General features: G+C 37.7%; 1 protein-coding gene across 1 annotated transcript in view; it reads right to left on the bottom strand.

The window, feature by feature from the left end:
- Window positions 1-254, bottom strand: part of TRPS1 (trichorhinophalangeal syndrome I) — a 238,770-nt gene extending 238,516 nt beyond the window's left edge. The window contains exon 1 of the mRNA XM_005857821.2: window positions 74-254. The gene's annotated coding sequence lies outside the window, so the exon portion shown is untranslated. The remainder of the gene's footprint in view (window positions 1-73) is intronic.
- Between the last annotated feature and the right edge of the window lie 18,416 nt (window positions 255-18,670).

Here is an 18,670-nt window from a genome sequence, read left to right as displayed (position 1 = left end):
GTGCGGGCTGGAAACCCAGGGGGAAAAAATCCGAAAGCTTTAGGGAATAAGGTGGTCAAAGATAAGGACTTACCTTGGGAGGGGGTGGGGGGCAGGTGGGGGCCGGTGCGTGGCGGCCAGATCGTGGGTCCCCAAAACACTCGGAGATGCTCTCAGGAACCGTCCAAAGAACTCCAAAAGTGCTTTTACCTTTTTGGGTGTTACTTTGCCTTCTCTTTCCCAATTAAGCGACGCAGGATTTGTGTGTGTGTGAGTGCGTGTGTGTGTGTGTGTGTGTGTGTGTGCGTGTGCGCGCGCGCGCCGCCCCTCCCCCGCCCTTTTTCTGGGGCATGAAGAAGTCCTAGGGCACCTAGTCGGTGGTCTGTGTTTCCCATGCATTTGATGGCTAGTGAGGCTGAGAACTTGAACTCTGTCCTGAGTTGGAGAAGTGCGGACTGAGGTTGCTATGGTTTTGTGGGCTGGGGGGACTCTAGCAAGCTCTGTGGGTGCTTAAATGGGGTACCACAAAATAGAGAAAATGGGAACATGACTCAAGTGCTGCAAGATGAGTACCTGCAGCTCTTTGGAGTTATAGTAGCAGACAAGGAACACTGAATTAAGCATGCCATTCTTTTTACTACTTCACATCTCCAAATACTCTCATTGTTAAGTGAAATTCTCTCAAAATAAGTTACTGAATTGAGCCAGGTGGGGTTTTTTTTTTCCTTTTTCCTTTTCTTTCTTTCTTTCTTTTTTAATTTCTAAAAAACAACAATGCATAGGAGTACCATGACAGGATCCAAAGTATAGTAGGTGTTAAAAACTCAGTAAATATCTCTTGGGAGTTTGGACTTCATTTTCTTCAGTTGGGTGACTTTAAGTGGCATGTTTTTCCTCTAGTGAAAATCAGTTTAAACTAATTTTGTGCTAAAAGAAGAAACATCCTTCCTTCTCCAAACTGCAAAATGATTAAAATTAGAATTTTAGAGAGGTATGTACAATCATGACTCCGTCAGCCAAAGATGAAGTAATTTCCTCCAAAATATTTTTTTCACTAAATGATTCTTGCATCTTTTAAGAGAAAAAAGCTAAGTGTATATTTTGAAACATACTATTAGAAGTGAAAAAGCCAACCTTACTGCTTTTTTTTTTTTAAGATCTTTATTCCTAGTCAGGCAGATCTGTGATTCCTTTTTGTAGCCCTTTTGCTCCAGAATTTTGGTATCGTGTCCCAGACACTATGAGTAGAAAAGCATTAATTCTTTTGCAATAGGGAAATTAGTCAGGTAAAACAGTAGTCAAAATACAGTTTCACAATGAGGCAAACAATATATTCCCTAAAGGAGAAGACAATGAAGCTTATATGCATGGAGTTATTCATGTGTGACCATCAATTTAAATTAATTTGGGAACAGAGTAAGATTTATATATAGTCCTGCTTGTAGGGAAAATTAATATCAAAATCTTCAGTAAATCTCATAGTCAGCTACTAATGACCACCTGCATATTTTCACACTAGAGTCATTTAATACTGTCCACTGCCAATTTCCACTGTAAAAAGTATTCATATATTAAATATAGAGCTTTATTTTCTTTTTTAAGCCATAAATTAGCTTACCGACATTTATGGAAATATGCACGGCGCAGTGAGAAGCATTTTTATTCAGGAGAAAAAAAGGATCTGAGGGAAACATTCTTGAGTCATGACTAACTAAAAACATTAGATCAAATAAATTTTGAAATATGAATCTGAATAGTAAAACGGTTTGTTTTTAAAGGGTTAATACCACCTAAAACTGCTGAAGCTGGTATCTAACTGATAAAATCTCAGGCTATAGCATCTTAGCAGCAAAGTTTAAATAGTACCATATATCACAAGGATTAGTCCCCTAATCTATTTCTGCTCCCCAAGACTTAAATGACATTTTAAAAGGGGAAGTGATCTTCCTCTTCGTCACTCTCACATGTAAGCCAATCATCAAGAGTGTAAATTTACTCACGTGAAACAAGCATTGATTAAATTGGTTCAAAAAAATGAAATTACATGCTCTTGCAAGCACAAAACCCTTGAGATGGCTGGTGTTTTTCCACCTGTAATAATACAAAATTTGACCATTAAGTGTACCCAAAATTATACATTATATAAAATGTTAAAGCCAAAGGTCTGAGAGTGAATTATGTCCTTCAATTGAAAGGATAAAGTTACACTTCAGGTACTGAAGCCAACAAATTCATGTTCACTTAAAAATTTAATGAATGAAGTTTCATGGACCCAATTTTGCTGAAGTTTGCCTGAGAGATGAAGACTCTCTTCATGTTCCTTTTTGTATTTTGAGTTCAGCTCAGCAAAATGCTGTCTGTATCAATTCATTTACATGAACCACAAAAGATCTGTAGAGCAGTTAATAAAAGCACAAATATTTTTGTAAACTTTTTCAAGCAAATTATTTATTTATGAAATAATTTATGAAGAAAATTTTTACCTCATGCTTTAGATATATTACATATGCTCTTGATTGACACAATATGTATAAGCTCAAAGGCCCTCAGAGCATTTTTTAATTCTAGTAGGAATATTTCAAAACAACCAACTAATACATGAGGTCATAATTGTTTGACAGTTGTTTTTAATATATAAAATAAGTTATGTATATTGTTTTCTTTCAAATGTTTGTTGATTTGTGTTTATAGTCCTGACATGTGCATGGCACAAACTGAATTAGGGGAAATAGTAAAGATTTATTTACATTTATTGTCTTCTGCTGTCAAACATATGCAAAGCTCTTAAAGCCATTCTCTGCTTTTTGCTTTTATTTGCAAAGTGTTTCTGAACAATAGAGTCTCCATGTCAAAGTGACAACCTGTGCTTTTATCAGCTATATCAGAAAGTAAAGGGCAAGTGAAGAGAAATTTTTAAAAAGCAAACAAAAGAAATAACTTCCAACTAAAAGAACTTCTTTGTAATCTTTTGTAATTCTTTGAATTCTGGAATATTCTTTCACGGCTGGACCACTGATGAAAGAGTTCCTTGAGCTATATAATGCTTATTATTTACCAAAATTACGTAGTGCATTTTTTCTATTTTATTATTTAAACATTCTGCCCCCCCCCTTTTTTCTTGTAGTTTATTCAGCAGAGATACAAAGAGGGATTAGTAGTTAAGCAAAGCATACTTGTTTTACATTTTCCACCTTTTACCACATAACTTACTTACAGTTCCAGTGCCTGTAATCACAATGATTTTACCTGATGGAACACGTATTTCAGAAATGTAATCCAACTGTTTACCCTAACACGTCATAAATTGCAATTCCTTTCAGAAACCTCAAAGATTGACAACCCTTGGTCCTAAATGCCAACTGCTTTAACACATACTAGCAAGAAAACATTTATGTATTATTTGCTCTCAAGTTAGTACTATATCATATGAAATGGAAGACCATTTTGCCTTCCAGCATATTAAAAGCAATTATTGAAGGAGTCTGCCTCCTGCATGGTGAGACCTAGAGAAACAGAGCATTATCAAACACGAACTTCCCTGACTCTATTTCTTCTCTCAATCATGTGCCACACAACTGAAAAAAAAAAGTCTGCACACAAATTATGACCATTTTCCAACCTACCTATTCTCAAACACCTCTGGGTGAATTTATTAAAGATAAATTCAGCTTTAAATAGCCTGTATCTGGTATTCAAATTCACATTTACACTTGCCAATCCTCCCCCCTGCAATATCAGGCAACTGCCTACTTAAACAGATGGGCCTTGCAGCCCACCCCAAAAGCCAGCAAACATGGGCTTCATTTAATTAAAAGAGGAAACAAATTTCTGAGGTGTAGGCACACACAGGCGCGCGCGCGCGCACACACACACACACACACACACACACACACACACCCCTGCCTAGGGTGACCCAGAATAATAATGATTCTTGCATTTTCAATAGACTTTATAAACGTCCAACCATATACTATCATTGGGTTGAAAGCAGAATTAAATAGTATTGCTCAGTGCCATGTATTCAACCCAAACTACTATGGGAAATAACTGGATTCACTTCCCTTCTCTTACTAAGAAAGAACATTTACATCTGAATTAACCCAGACCCACTATCTGCCCCTGAAAAGTAGGTGTTTTCCAAAGTTCTCCTTATTTCTACCCTTATTTCATCCCGTCCACTTTCCAAACTTTATTCAATTAACTCTCAGTTGTATATAACCAAGCCCCACATCTGATTTTGCCAAAATTTCAGACTGAAATATTACACTAGAAATCGAACTTGTGAATTTGAATGACATATGTCTGATATCATAATTTAAGAAGAAGAGGCTACAAAGAGACAACATGGAGGAGGAAGGAAACAGACCAACCCTATCTGTCTTGAAGGTATGAGTCATCCAGACCAGAAACCTCAGACATTTGACATCTTTGGCAATACCTTCTCCCACACGCCCCACATTCAATCAGTTACCTAGTCTTCCCCTTGTTTTCTTTTCTAAAGGATTTTGTACCTTTTACTGCCTTTCTTTCCATCCACACAGTGCCTTCCCAAATTAAAAAGTTATTATCTCTCCCAAGACATCCCACTGAGCATTATCGCTCTACTCTCTCTCCCTCTGTTCATTATTATACTGAGCTATCTGATCAGATCATTTCCATTTTGCATATTCTACTTCTGATGACAAAAATCCATGACTTCCAACTACCAAAAGAATAACACCAAAGTGCTTAGGGCATTCAACTTCTCCCACAACATAGTCCAAAACACTTTTCTGGCCTAATTCTTCACTCCAGGCTTCCACACAGGCCACTCTCCTGACCCACTGGTGGAATCGTTCGCCAGACCCATCTGACACTTTAACAGGGGTCCTCAAACTTTTTAAACTGGGGGCCAGTACACTGTCCCTCAGACCGTTGGAGGGTCGGACTATAGTTTTTTTAAAAAAAAACTATGAACAAATTCCTATGCACACTGCACATATCTTATTTTGAAGTAAAAAAACAAAACGGGAACAAATACAATATTTGTATTTGCATGTGGCCCGCGGGCCGTAGTTTGAGGACCCCTGCTTTAGAATGTCTTGTATTTTATTTTCTGCTACCTTCTACTTGAATGTCAATTCTCCATCTCTTCTTCTAAAGTCAAACTCAGATTCTGCCTTTTGCGTGAAGCCTTCCCCAACAAGGCAGGAAGTAAGCTTCTAAGGGCATTGCTTCTTCCTCTAGGTAGCAATGTATCACAGTGACTTGTATAGTGTTATGTTGTTGACTTACCCCCTTCCCCTGTGCTAGACTGAAAGAATCTTGAGGGCAGAAGATGAGCAAATCATAGGTACTCAATAACATCTGTTAAATTGAATTTGGAGATTGGGACAACCTCTCTACGTTTTACTCAGAAACACACTATTGAGCCCAGTTTCAAATGCTCCATGTGGCCTTTTCTTCCTTCCGTTCTGTTCTCTTTTTCTTTAATACATATGGGCCGATACATCATGTGCCAGTTGAAGCTTGTGGGTGGTCTTCATCTCAGCAGCATATTTTTGGCAATATATCAGAGGAGACGTTTGTCCTTCTCTGAAATATTGTCCTCATTATCTTCAGTTTGGGTTCATAATTCCATGTTGCTCTAAAAATACCAAATTAAATGACTGTTAACTAAATACTAGGCATTATGGAGTTATAAAAAAAATGAAGCAGAAAGCTGAGAATTTTCAGATAGAAAGGGATTATTTGTAGTTGTAGAAGCCAGAGTATGAGTTAGGAAAGTCGTGAAAGTGCAATAGAGATAAATAATTATCTCTTTAAACATTAATGGTAGTTTTTTCTCTATGTTCTTTAACATTAAAATAGTGAATCATGGTAATGTAAGTCAATCTGCCAATAACCATTAATTTTTGGAGACATTAAATTATCAAACACTTATTTGATATTTAACTGGTGGTACAGATCAAACTATCCAGGTTCTCACAGTGGTCACACTTCAAAATATCACATGAACCCCATTGAAATGAGTGTGTGAGGGTGTGTGTGTGTGTGTACATGTGCATGTGTTTATGAGTGTGTGATCATCTGGGAAATGAAAGCTTCCATTTAGTTAACATTTCATCTTGGTGTTCACACAATTGATTCATCCTTCGTGCAGCTAGACCATTGGAGTGGTGTATAGACATGGCCAAATGATCTAGTGATAAGTATTAGTTACTACCTTGACTCTCAACTTTGTTCCTCAGTAACTGTATACTGATTAGAAGACGGCAGGCTTCCAGCTTCTGGAAAGAAGCTATTCCCTGCATTCTCTCTCTGCTCAGTGCCATGAGAGGGGGTTCACTACCTCACCTGGGCTCTCCTGCCATCTGGTTTCTGAAGGGTTTGACTAATGACACCACCAGCTCAGAGAATGGGAAGAGAGACAGTCAGGGTATTTATTCCCCACTCTCTGCTATGGGTGCACACTCACAAGGTTCCAGTAAAAAGGGCCCCATTCCACCACTCCCCCCTTGAGATTTTAGCCCTAGGGGCAGCTGCTTCTGGCTGTTGCTAGGCCCTGGATGTTTCACCATGTCTTGTTGTCTCCCTAAACCCTGCCTGTAACTTGTCAATGATCCTTTGTTAAACTCTCTTTAAATTCTTCTTTGAGTATTCCTTGAGTTATCTATCTGGACTCTGATGAAAACAAAATGGCTTGTGATAAAATCATCCTTGTACTTTAGGGTCCAACATAGTCCTTATAATATAATTCAACAGTTAAACAAATATATGTTAAGTAACTATCGTGTACCAGACACTGTGTTAAGTGCTGGGGAACCAAGTGGTAAATGAGTGGCATGCCCCCCACCTTGAGGATTTTATGATCTAGTTAAGAATTCAGTGCTTCTGAAACTAGCGTGGGTGCTTTTTAAAAGTATAAATGTATGGGTCTCATGTAATGAATGTGCATCTCTGGCAGTGGGGCCTGAGAATTTAAGCTAATCACACCATGTGATTCTTATATTCATTAATGTATGAGAGACAGCAATCCTTTGACTATGACAAATACTAAATAATATACTACAAATATGAAGATACAAAGGCAGACCTTGATAAATGTGAGTTGGGTGAAAGCATGAACTAATGTTGAGAATAAGGTAATTCAGATATAGAGGACAAGGTCATGTACAGTGGTTCGCAGTGCCAGCAGCACTGGGATCACTGCCTTTTCATGGGGTGGGCAAAAGTTGGTGGTAGAGGATGCTCTACAAACTGTGCTAATTGTGTTTGATCATTGTGCTCTATTGTATTACTCTCAACCCCTCCTCCTTCCTCCCTAGCCAGCATCACACATCCACTGTAGCAGCCCCAGCTGGCTGGGTTTCCCCAGCAGAGCAGAGCCCTGGGCAATTGTTCCAATTTGCTCCAGTCTAGAATCTAGAGATAGCTCTGTCTGGAAAGAAAGGCCCCGGACACTCTAGTTCAAAGCTAATTAAGTCAGTAAGATAAACAAGGTAAGACTCCTGGGGATAAGGGGAATTTCTTGGGCCCCAAGAAATCCACAAGTTAGAGGTTGAAAATATTGGCAATATCTGAGACTGCTAACCATATGATTCACTCTTCCCAAGGACATCTGAGGTTTTTAGATTAGGGACATGCCTGTGACTACAGATGACCACTACATGATCACTGCAATTACTTCTTATTAAATGAGAATTTAATTACCCTTCCCCCTATTATTCACAGACTTAAAGTAAGTTTAGACAGTGCTACCTAACCTGTTCTCAACATTTTTTAAAAAATATATATTTTATTGATTTTTTTATAGAGAGGAAGGGAGAGGGATAGAGAGTTAGAAACAGCAATGAGAGAGAAACATTGATCAGCTGCCTCTTGCACACCCCCTACTGGGGATGTGCCCGCAATCAAGGTACATGTCCTTGACTGGAATCGAACCTGGGACTCTTCAGTCCGCAGGCCGACGCTTTATCCACTGAGCCAAACCAGTTAGGGCAGTTCTCAACGTTTTTTAACTTCTTTTTTTTATAAAGTCCCAGGCAAGATTCTTAAGTTAATATCCAACTATGTATATATCCTAATATAATACATATACATATACCATACATGGATATTCACATATATATCGAGGCCCTTTAAACAAGGAAACATAATTAAAACATAGCCCCTATTATCTCTCCCAAACACAAAGACACTTGAAGAATGCAACTACTGCTTTAATTATGCCAGAAGTTTCCAATTGCTATAGGTTAAAATCTAACAGAGTCCCAGCACAATTCTTATTTTATTTAAAGAGATGCTACGTCATACCTTGATCTCATATTAGGTGAGCAAAGCCAATTCTATCTTTAGGCCACAAAAGTGAAAATCAACATAGAGTGGCCTTCTAGAAATAACCCATTCTGTGGGGGAACATCTGAACAATTTGTACAGATTAATATATGAAATACATTCTAAAAATGGTCCAACTATTAGTCATACTTGATAACTCTATGATCTATCCTACTATGCAGTATGCACTGCTCAGTGAGAAACTATGCGTGACTTATAATGTCATTAGACAAAATTTGAATTTTTGTTGAGTGATTCATCACATATCCAGCATGATATTCTGTTGACAGAGCAGAGGTAAGAGTGAAGGATCATTCTTCTTTATTGAGATTTTGTATAACGATGATTTATTCTAACAAGTACATATTTCTTAGCTATGTTTCTATTAGTTTTCTCATTCAGAATATCATCATAGAAAAGCTATATAATTTCTATTAAGGTCATGGTAAAAATTTCAATTTTTTTATTGATTGATTGATTTGAGGGGGGGGAGAGAGAGAGAGAGAGAGAGAGAGAGAGAGAAAGAGAGAGAGAGATTTGTTGTTCCACTTATTTATGCATTCATTGGTTGATTATTGTAGGAGCCCTGACCAGGGATTGAACCTGCAACCTTGGTATATCGGGACAACATTCTAACCAATTGAGTGAGCTACCTAGCCAGGGTAAGGTTATGGTTAAATTCAATCCCTGTGATGCATTTCAGGTCTCCTGCTTCAAAGACTCCTTAGGAAAGACTATTTGAGGATAAGAACCATCCACATGCTTATGAACGCATAGAATTATGGTACATTGACTTTCTATTACAATGTAGACCCCTTCTCTAATTTTACAAATGAAGAAATTGAAGCAGTGCTCAAGGCCATGCCTAAGTAATAATAATGACTAACACTATACAAGGCTTCCTATGTGCTAGGCTCTGTTCTAACTACTTCACATATATGTGAATTCATTTAATCTGAACAAACACTCTGTGAGGTAGGTGTCACTGTTCTCCCCATTTCATAGATAAGAAAACTGAGGCATATACAATGCCATAACCAAAGTCAAACAGGTAGTCAGGGGTAGAACTTGCTGCATCAAGGGTCCAATGTCCCACTATACTGCAATTTCATTTTGGTGGCAGAACTGGGACTCGATCCTATGGTTTTGACTTGTCACTAAGCCTGGCAGTTATGGTGTGTGTGAACGTGTGTTTGCATGTGTGTGCCTAGTTGTGGTGAACACTTGCTATTATTTAGCTATACCAACATCCACTCTCTCTTCCCTAGCAATAGCCCATTGATTTTCCTCTGTAGGAAGAGAAAGTACTGTTCTTAGTCTAGAAAAATGACTCACTGCAAGAAGAGCAAGCATTTGACTCCAGCCTTGCTTATCAGAGCATCGCATTCAGGAACCTGACAGAGGCAGAGCCAAGAAAACCTTGGGGGACAACTGGGAAGATAATCTGGACTTTTTATTCTATGGCACTTGGTCCAGAAAAGATTGGAGGCTGGAGCTCCTACAGCTGTCTCACCACCACAGAAAGTTTGAGTGAATGCAGAGAAAACAGAGCTTAGACATGGAGAGCGAGGCCCTGCGTTCTGCATCATTGCTGGGACCCCTGAATAACACTGCACCCCAAGTCAGCTGTAACCCCTGCATTCTCCAGTTTACTTTCTGGCTCAAACCAGTGCCCATTGGTGTCAAAGCATTATACTATTATGGAACTTCAAAAAGTTATAACTGCATTTCTAGCCAAATAGATTTTCATGCTTTTCACCCAAAATGGGATTGCACAGATTGGTGATGCATCTTACTTGCCAGACTTGGGTCTGTGTAATTTTTGACAATATTTGACATGTAATTCATCCTCAGATGGCAAAGACATGAAGATATTAGAAATTATTTGGAAATTCAGTGAATGCATCCAAAAGACAAATTCCAATAATTTGGGGGATACCCCGTGCCTTCTCAAGCTCTAGAATATTTGTTTACTTGCTTAAATCAGTAGTTTTATTTGATAACCTTAAATTACATATGTCCTTGACCTCATAAATTACTATTATTGTCTTAATAGAAGGCTGAAGATATTTTTTACAACACCCTTCAAAACTTACTGAAAGAAGTAAAAGACCAACTAGGCAAAATATTTATCACAACACGTCAGTAATCCTTTGATATTTGAAAGCCCTCATATAAAGATGACCAAGGAATTCAAATCCACACAGGGGAATGGGGATTTCATAGAATGTCACTGGTGGCCATAAAATGATGAGGGACAAGATTAAACCTGACCAGTGCAAAAGGTTTACATTTAGTGTACAAGTGACATTTCAAGCCATGAAAATAGATCACACTATTTCTGGGAAAAGTATGGGAAAGATAAGCACCTGGGACTGAGACGAGAGAGGTCAATTAAAAGCAAACTAACAAAGGAGACTAGGAAGAAACGGCCTCTCTGAAAGAGAGAAAACCAAGGCAGGGTGTAAACAATCCAAGAGGAAGGAAACTGTTTCAAGAAAGAGGGAAGACTAGGAGGTTGAGTTACATAAGTTAGATTGCACGGCATTCGGTTGCTGGAGACCATGGCACAATGTGTGCCAGTGGAAGGATGAGAACTGAAACCGTAAGGGAAAGATTCGGAGAATGACTCAGAGGTGAGGATGTGGAAGCAATGTGCACAGACAACCCTTTTAGGATGTCTGGCAATTAAAGCGCCAGAGACTTAGTTACTTGCAAGTATGGGTGAGGGCAAGACATCTTTAAAGATGGAAGATGCATGACCTTGTCTGAATGTGGAAGGGAAAGACCCCATGAAAAGTATGAGATTTATAAAGCAGCTAGAAGAGGGCATAATTCAAGAAGCCAAGTCTTTAAGATGGTGACCCGTGGTATCTATAGCACTTTCTTCTCCTTGAAGAGAGGAGGCCACCCATCCTCCAGGGTGTCTGAGAAAAGGCAGAGATGCAGGCGTGAGTGTACATTTGGTGATGGGAAGTAGAGAAACAGGAGTGTTTTGGGAAGAGTACTCAGTTACAAGCTGACTGGATAACTCAGAAGAAAATAAATTTATTACGAGTATTCCCAGTAGCTCAAACAATCATTGGGGGATCTGGAAAGCCAACTCAAAGCTTAACTTCCAGAAATAACACTCCAAAGGATCCTTAGAACTAGGCTGATAAAGAAATGACTTACTGCTGCCACCACTGAGCTCAAGATGCAACATCTGCACAATGGGCACTTTAGCTCCCTAAAATTTGCCCATGTAGCCGTCACCACTGTTCCTGCCCAGTTGTTAAAGTCTGATGCAGGAGTTTCTGATGATGGAGGATGTGCCTTAGCTCAGAGGATGCTGGGAAAGCAAGTATCTCACATGATTGGCTTTTACAAGGCAAGTTTTTTCCCCCTTATTTCCTACAGAGATTCATAAAGTGAAGAGTAAGTTCAAATGTTGAACAGGCAAAAAAAAAAGTATTCCACAGGGATATTCAAGAAAAGACAAAATATATTAGCTTTAAAAATCTTAACAACAAAATCTGTTCAAAGCTAACAGTATTAACATATAGTATATTAACATCCTATATAATAAAAGGCTAATATGCTAATCAACCAAATGGCAGAACGAATGGTCGCTATGAGGTGCACTGACTGCTGGGGATAGACACTCAATGCAGGAAGTGCCCCTGGTGGTCAGTGTGCTCCCACAGGGGGAGCACTGCTCAGCCAGAAGCCAGGCTCACGGAGCCTCTCCCGCCTCCACAGCGGTCAAACATCCCCTGAGAGCAGGCCGGGCTGATAGTTATTGAAATTCAGGATTTTAAGCCAGAAATATAGGGAAATCCTTCAGTTATGATAATGAAACAAACACTTAAACTCAGTTTTAGACATTGCAATTCCTGATACCAAAGATATTTCTTAAAAAAAGAGTCACTCCAAATTATAATATTTCACAACTTAGCCATGATCTGACATGGCTGTTATCCAGGTGATATTCTATATTCACTTGCAGATGATCAGGAGCCAAAATTATTCTTTATTCATTTTATTGTTTTTGAAATAGTAATATATATTGATTCTAAAAAATTCTAGTGGTACATAAAAGACCCAATAAAGAATTAAAAACCACCTACCAATGCATTTACATGCATATGTGCACACACACACAATTTCACAAATTTTTATGTGTTATATTAGGCATACTGGTCTTTAATTTCCTTCTTACAATTAATAAGATGCTGTCCACATTTTTCCATTGCTCTTACATCATCATTTTTAATGGCCGCTTAGAGTATTCATTTCATATAGATTGTTCCCTATTTTTCACATTGTGAAACTCACTGTCATGAACAGTCGTAGTGTGGAGCTCTTCATACCTATGTGGTTATCATCTTAGGTCAAATTTCTTACAACAGAAGTTGCTGGGATAGAGTATTCTGATTTGTATACATTCTGATATGTATTGCCCAAATCATCTCCAGAAATAAAGCAAGCACTGATTATATCGTTACCAGCATGGCATGGAAGTGCCCATGGGAACCAATACTTCTTTGAACATACTTGGAGGAAATGGGCAGGGCTATATAATTTCATACCTTCAGCGAACCTTGATCCTCCAGAGTTGCCAGGGCTCTATAATCAAGGTGCCATTTACTATTCCTCTCAGACGTTTTCCCTATGTATTTGTTAGTGGAAGGATGTAATGTAGCAGCACAAAGAAAGTAGTCAGCCAGTAGTTCCAGACTTTCTTGTGTTGATATTTTCAAAATCAATATTCATGTCAGCCTACTTGGTCACCTACACAGATTCCACATGAAGAAACCTCATAAAATTTAGTTCTCTGAGAGAGCATCTCTAGTTTAATCTCTTCACTTCACAGCTAAGGAAATGAAAACCCAGAGAAATTTAGTGACTTTATCGCGTTCACACAGCTTCTTGGTTTATATAAAATAAAATAAAAAAGTAAAAGAACCAAATTTACTTTCTGTGCTATGATCTCCATCCATTTCTAGGTTACATTATGTCATTTGAGTTCAAGCCATTCTTAGATATGTTAAGCATTTGGAGAAGTAGGTTATCTCTTTTAGGATTTGACTTTTAAGCTAGATATCAGGTAACATAGCTCTACCCCCACCATTCAGCAGATATCTTTAAAAAGTTATTAAATTAAAACAAAAATGTGAATTAACAAAAGCAGATTTCCTCAAAACTGCTCCTAAAACAAATTCTTGCAAATGAAATAAATTTTAATATACCATGGGAACATATGACTAAGCATTTGATAAATATTTCTAAGGGAAAACAATATTATATGACTAGTAATTTTGACCTTTAGTACCCTAAAGGTTCTTGAGATAATGCTGCATATAAGGTACTGCCAATAATCAATTCTGAGGAAGAGGGGTTAGTTTTACTGTTCTTCTTGGTCAATGTGTTTTGGGCCTATTCTTCACTGATAGTCTCCCCAAGTGTTATATTTTGTTGTCTAACTTAGCTTAAGTACTACCAAAAGTGTCACACCCTAGTAAGAAAACTTACTGATTTAAAAGGCTATATTTTTAAGAACTATGTCATCTGATAATGAAAGATCTTCATTTTCACATAGCACATCAGACAACTTCAGGACAAAAATCAAATGAATACTTTCCTTTTCAGTGAAACATTAAATTTGAGATCTGTACAGAGCTTTCACTTCCATATTATTTGTTATCAAAAGTATATATATTGTCTCTGCCTCTAGGGACTTACATACTCAACATTTGTAATATATTTGATCCAGAAAGTATAATGCTTTCACTCTTCACTTATGTAATACTAGAAGCCCGTTGCACAAAGATTCGCACAATAGGCCTTCCTTCCCCTGGCTGCCGGCACCGGTTTTCCTCCTGCACCCAGGACCCAGGCCCTTGGTCCGGCTGCAGTGGAGAAGCCAAGCCTCTTCAGTCTTCAGTCTTTAGTCTTCAGTCTTCAGTATTCAGGCTTCAGGCTTCAGGCTTCAGTCTTCACTCTGGCTGGAGCCTTCAGTCTTCACTCAGCACCTGCGTATGCAAATTAACCACCATCTTTGTTGGGCTAATTTGCATACCCATCCTGATTTGCTGGTGGGTGTAGTGAAGTGACACCAATTTGCATGTTTCTCTTTTATTAGTGTAGATAAGTTACTGAAAATACATTTTTGATTTTTTAAAAATCACCAGTCAAATATTGTCAACATTGTCAACAATGACAATGAATCACTTAATAATATCTTGGATATGGTTTGCTTTTCTTCAAGTCTGCGAACTCCAAATGTTCCTCATAATCTTTCTACTCCATTTTGGAGTATTACTCATTCAGGATGGACTATCATTTGCTCAATAACCCAGATTCCACAGATCCAGATTGTATGAGAAAGATAAATGTATTCAATGAAGAAGTATATTTTTAAGTCATGAGACAAAACCTCTCCATCACTCAAGCTCAAAACTGTTTTTTCATCTTTGATTCATTCTCTTCTATATTCCATATGCACAACCAGCCTTCAAATCTTACTGATTTTTCTCCTTTGTCATGTCATTTATTTCCATCATTTATTCCTTCCTTACAGCCACTTCCCCTTATGAAGATTTCTGTTTCATGCTTGATTGTTTTGGTCTATTGTCTTCCTTCTCAAATCACCATATATGCATTTAGTAAGTATTTCATACCCCTTAGTCCAGTTATTCTTCTGTATCAAGATCATTAGTTACTCCATATTGATTAACTCACAGACAGTAAATATCTATGGCATGGGTTCTGCATCCATATTACCATTACATTCATGTCAACAATCATAGCACTCTTTCCAGCTGAACCTTAAAAATCCTTCCCAGAGCTAGTTTCTAATCTCTGTTAACACAAATTTTAGGACATTGTCTATAAATCAATCTATCTGCAAATCAATCAACAAATCAGATGTGACACATGATATTTACTATCCTAGGCTTTCAAAATGAAGTTTCATCTACTTAATGTAGATTCCACAGCTGCCTAAATCTTTCCCCAGCAACATTCCCAAACCCTTTCTCAGAAATTCCCCATTGGGTCTTTATTCCCACCATACCATTCCAGAAAAAAAAAACATATTTTCCTTTCCACCTCTGTGACATTTCTCACAGCATTCCTCCGGTCTGAAATATCATCCCTGCTCCTTTCTGCCTATCAATATGACTTTGGAAAAGTCCCATTTCCTTGTTACAACCTTAATAGTCCAGTTAACACATTGTGACAGATTCCATGCCTAAGTCTGCAATCATTTGGTAACTAACTACATGATACCCTTGATATTTCTTGTTAATTAGTCTTATATAATTATTTAACTTTTCATTTCTTTGCATCCTGAAACATTCAATTGGTTATAGGTTTATGATTCATATTTTACAGTAGCATGGGAGTTCATAAATACAAGTCAATATTCTAATTTTTTCTTCATTTCTATGGGAGGAGAAAAATGGGTAAATAAAATATCAATAACACAAGGAACATAAAGTAGAGTGAAATACAAAGAAAATAAGAAAGCTATAAATACAGATAACCAACGTTAAAAAAAATAATAGTAACATGTAAGCTTACATGTTGTGAACAGAGAGTGAGGTCACCAGGCTAAAGATAATCTGACCTTTTAGAAACAGAAATCCTATCTGGAGTTTATAACCAAGAGCAAGACATATACTACAGCAAAGAGATGAATTACACAAACTCTTCTTTTCCTTGGAGATATATTATCCAATTAACTGCCTGCGCTCTGTTTAGTTTTATAAACCCAAATGAGATCATCCATATTCAGGCTTGTTCAACTCTACTCTCTCAAGTAGCAATCAAACAGCTGTCTTCAGTAGCAACTTTGTGACTCACAATACATTCATCCCAAAATGCCCTTGTACATCTTGTAGACCATATCATCATCATCATAATAATAGTAACACTTAAGCATTGTGTACAGTGTTTTTCATCTTCAAAGCTTGTTTAAATTCTATAATGCAGTGAAAACGTGACAAGTTGAAAAGGTATGGAGGCTTTTTATTGTTCTAGGAAAAGGGTGTTGAGCAGTGTAGTCCTGATTACAGTGTGCAGAGCCCTGAGAGGGTCTGTAAGTTGGCAGTGTGCACATAAAGTGAAACTTCAGAGCTGAAAATTATCAGGTTGAAATTACCTCCCCCGTTAGTGTAAATAAAACAGAAATCTCAGCTATGAGAGAAATATCAACTGATTATGTGTTTTTTTTTGTTTGTGTGTGTGTGTGTGTGTGTTTTTTACTGAAAGTTTAGTACTAGGTTACTGTCCAAGCTCATTAAACTTTGAAGGAATGAATGCCTTGGCCATCATTAAAAACAAAAACAAAAAAACCTGTATGCAAGATCGGATAAACATGCTCACCTTTTGGAAATAGCTCTCTACATATTCAGGCTAATTTTTTAGTTTCAGTTACGATGTTATTCTTACCAGTCACCTGAATTGCCTGCCACACTTATGTGTTTGCAGGCTCTTCTTTTTGCAGCTTAAATGACACATTTTTTTCTCCTCCAATGCATCCTTGGAGCTTCTTCGTTATTTTAGTTGTTCTTGGCACACATTCAGAAAAAACAAAATTGTCCCAAATTTCCTTTTTTGGTTCCCTGGGGTGGGGGGGCTGCAGGGGGTGGGGAGAAAATGCTGCTTCCTTTTTGGATCTCAGTGTTTTTCATTGTGAACCAACTATTTAACCATCAATTTCTATCACTGATTTCCCTGCTTCTCAGTTTTCTCTCAAGGAAGCTATAAACTGGTCATTATTATGGTTTTACTGGCCAGACTAAAAAAAGTTACTAAAAGAGTCCCACCCATTTGCTTTAGCGAAATGAATATATAACAAGGACTGTTGCAATAAAACATTTCATGGGTCCCTGGCTCACCTGAACCCGAGGTAGCCAGTGTGGATTGTAGGTGACAGCCAGCTCTATATAGGAAGGGATTTTTGCCACATTGATCTGTAAATGCCAGTTACCAGCTCCATTGCTGCGGCCCAGAGAAAGACTCCTCAGCACCTCTATTTCCTCTGGACTATTCCCTTTGTGCTACGGCAGGGGTGGGCCAAAATATGCCACTTTCCCCTGTGCCATTCTGTGTTTATCTAGAAAGGCAGGGGACACATTTCCCTCCTGAGAATCTTTCCTGATTCGTCTATAGACCCTCAGCAACCTTAATCTGGGTCATGGCCCAAGGAAGGGAAGCAATGTTCTATGACAATTCTTAAGTATCTTTCAGGTTCACCACAGAATAGTATATTTTCAGTTATTTTCCATAGCTACTTTGCTTCATACTTCTTTAATTTATATCATTTCTGTAACCATTTCCAGTTCTTTAGCAGTACTCAAATTTTAACATATTTCTTAGTGTTGACAATTTAATATAATGTTGGCACCCATCAGCAAACTCCATTAATATAGGTGCCCTGCTCCAAACTTTAAGAAGCTAAGAGAAAAATACACTTGTAATCTCCTCTATATAACAAAATATACAGTCACTGAGAATGGTCTTTGTATTTGGCCTATTTTTCTTCCATATAATTTTTCTTGATGTTTAACTAATTCAGTGAGTGTTATTTGGGAAGGAAAATTAATACTTTACTAAAGTATGAATGTATTGCTTTATGTTTTATATCATTTAGCATTCTTTTGAGCGATGCTATGTTTTCTAAAACTAATTCACTTTTATGTTATTATACTGTTTCCTGTCTTTAGACCTTAAGATTTTTTGTTCATCTGTTTAATTATAGCATTGTATCTTCAGTAACTCTTTTCATTTTTTAAATACATAAAATCCTTTTTAGTGTCAGATATAGGATTCAGGAGTAATATCTAAAACAAGAGCTAAAGGGAAATACCTAGTTCTTACGGACTGAGGGGTGGGGGAAGGGGGTAGGGGGATAAAGGGTTGGAATGGGTGGGTAAGTCATGATTTGCCCTTTGGTATACCTGAATCCTAGTTATAATGAGATGTATTGCATACAAGGTACACTGTACTACCTTATTTTTTTTTAAATTTGACTCCATATAACAACTTTTGTCTATAGTGAAACCTCCTGTAAGCATGCCATTATGATAATTAAATTCCATCTCCACAACTTTCGCAAGCATTAAAATTTATCTAATGAATATGCAAAGTCATGTTAGCTAATTCACTTATACTTTGCATATGTTCAAAAATATTCCTTGATGTTATCAACAAAAAGTCAACTTTATTAAATACTTATGGTAAATCTCACATGGAAGTGGGGAGGGGGGTCAGGAATAGATTAACCAAAGAACTTGTATGCATATATTCATTGCCCAAGAACACACACAATAGGGTGGTAAAGGCCTGGGGGCAGGGTTGGGAGGGGAGTCAGATGGTGGTGGGCAAG

Source organism: Myotis brandtii, unplaced genomic scaffold, assembly GCF_000412655.1.
Source record: "Myotis brandtii unplaced genomic scaffold, ASM41265v1 scaffold1137, whole genome shotgun sequence".
Lineage (NCBI taxonomy): Eukaryota > Metazoa > Chordata > Mammalia > Chiroptera > Vespertilionidae > Myotis > Myotis brandtii.
This window is presented reverse-complemented; position numbering and strand designations above follow the sequence as displayed.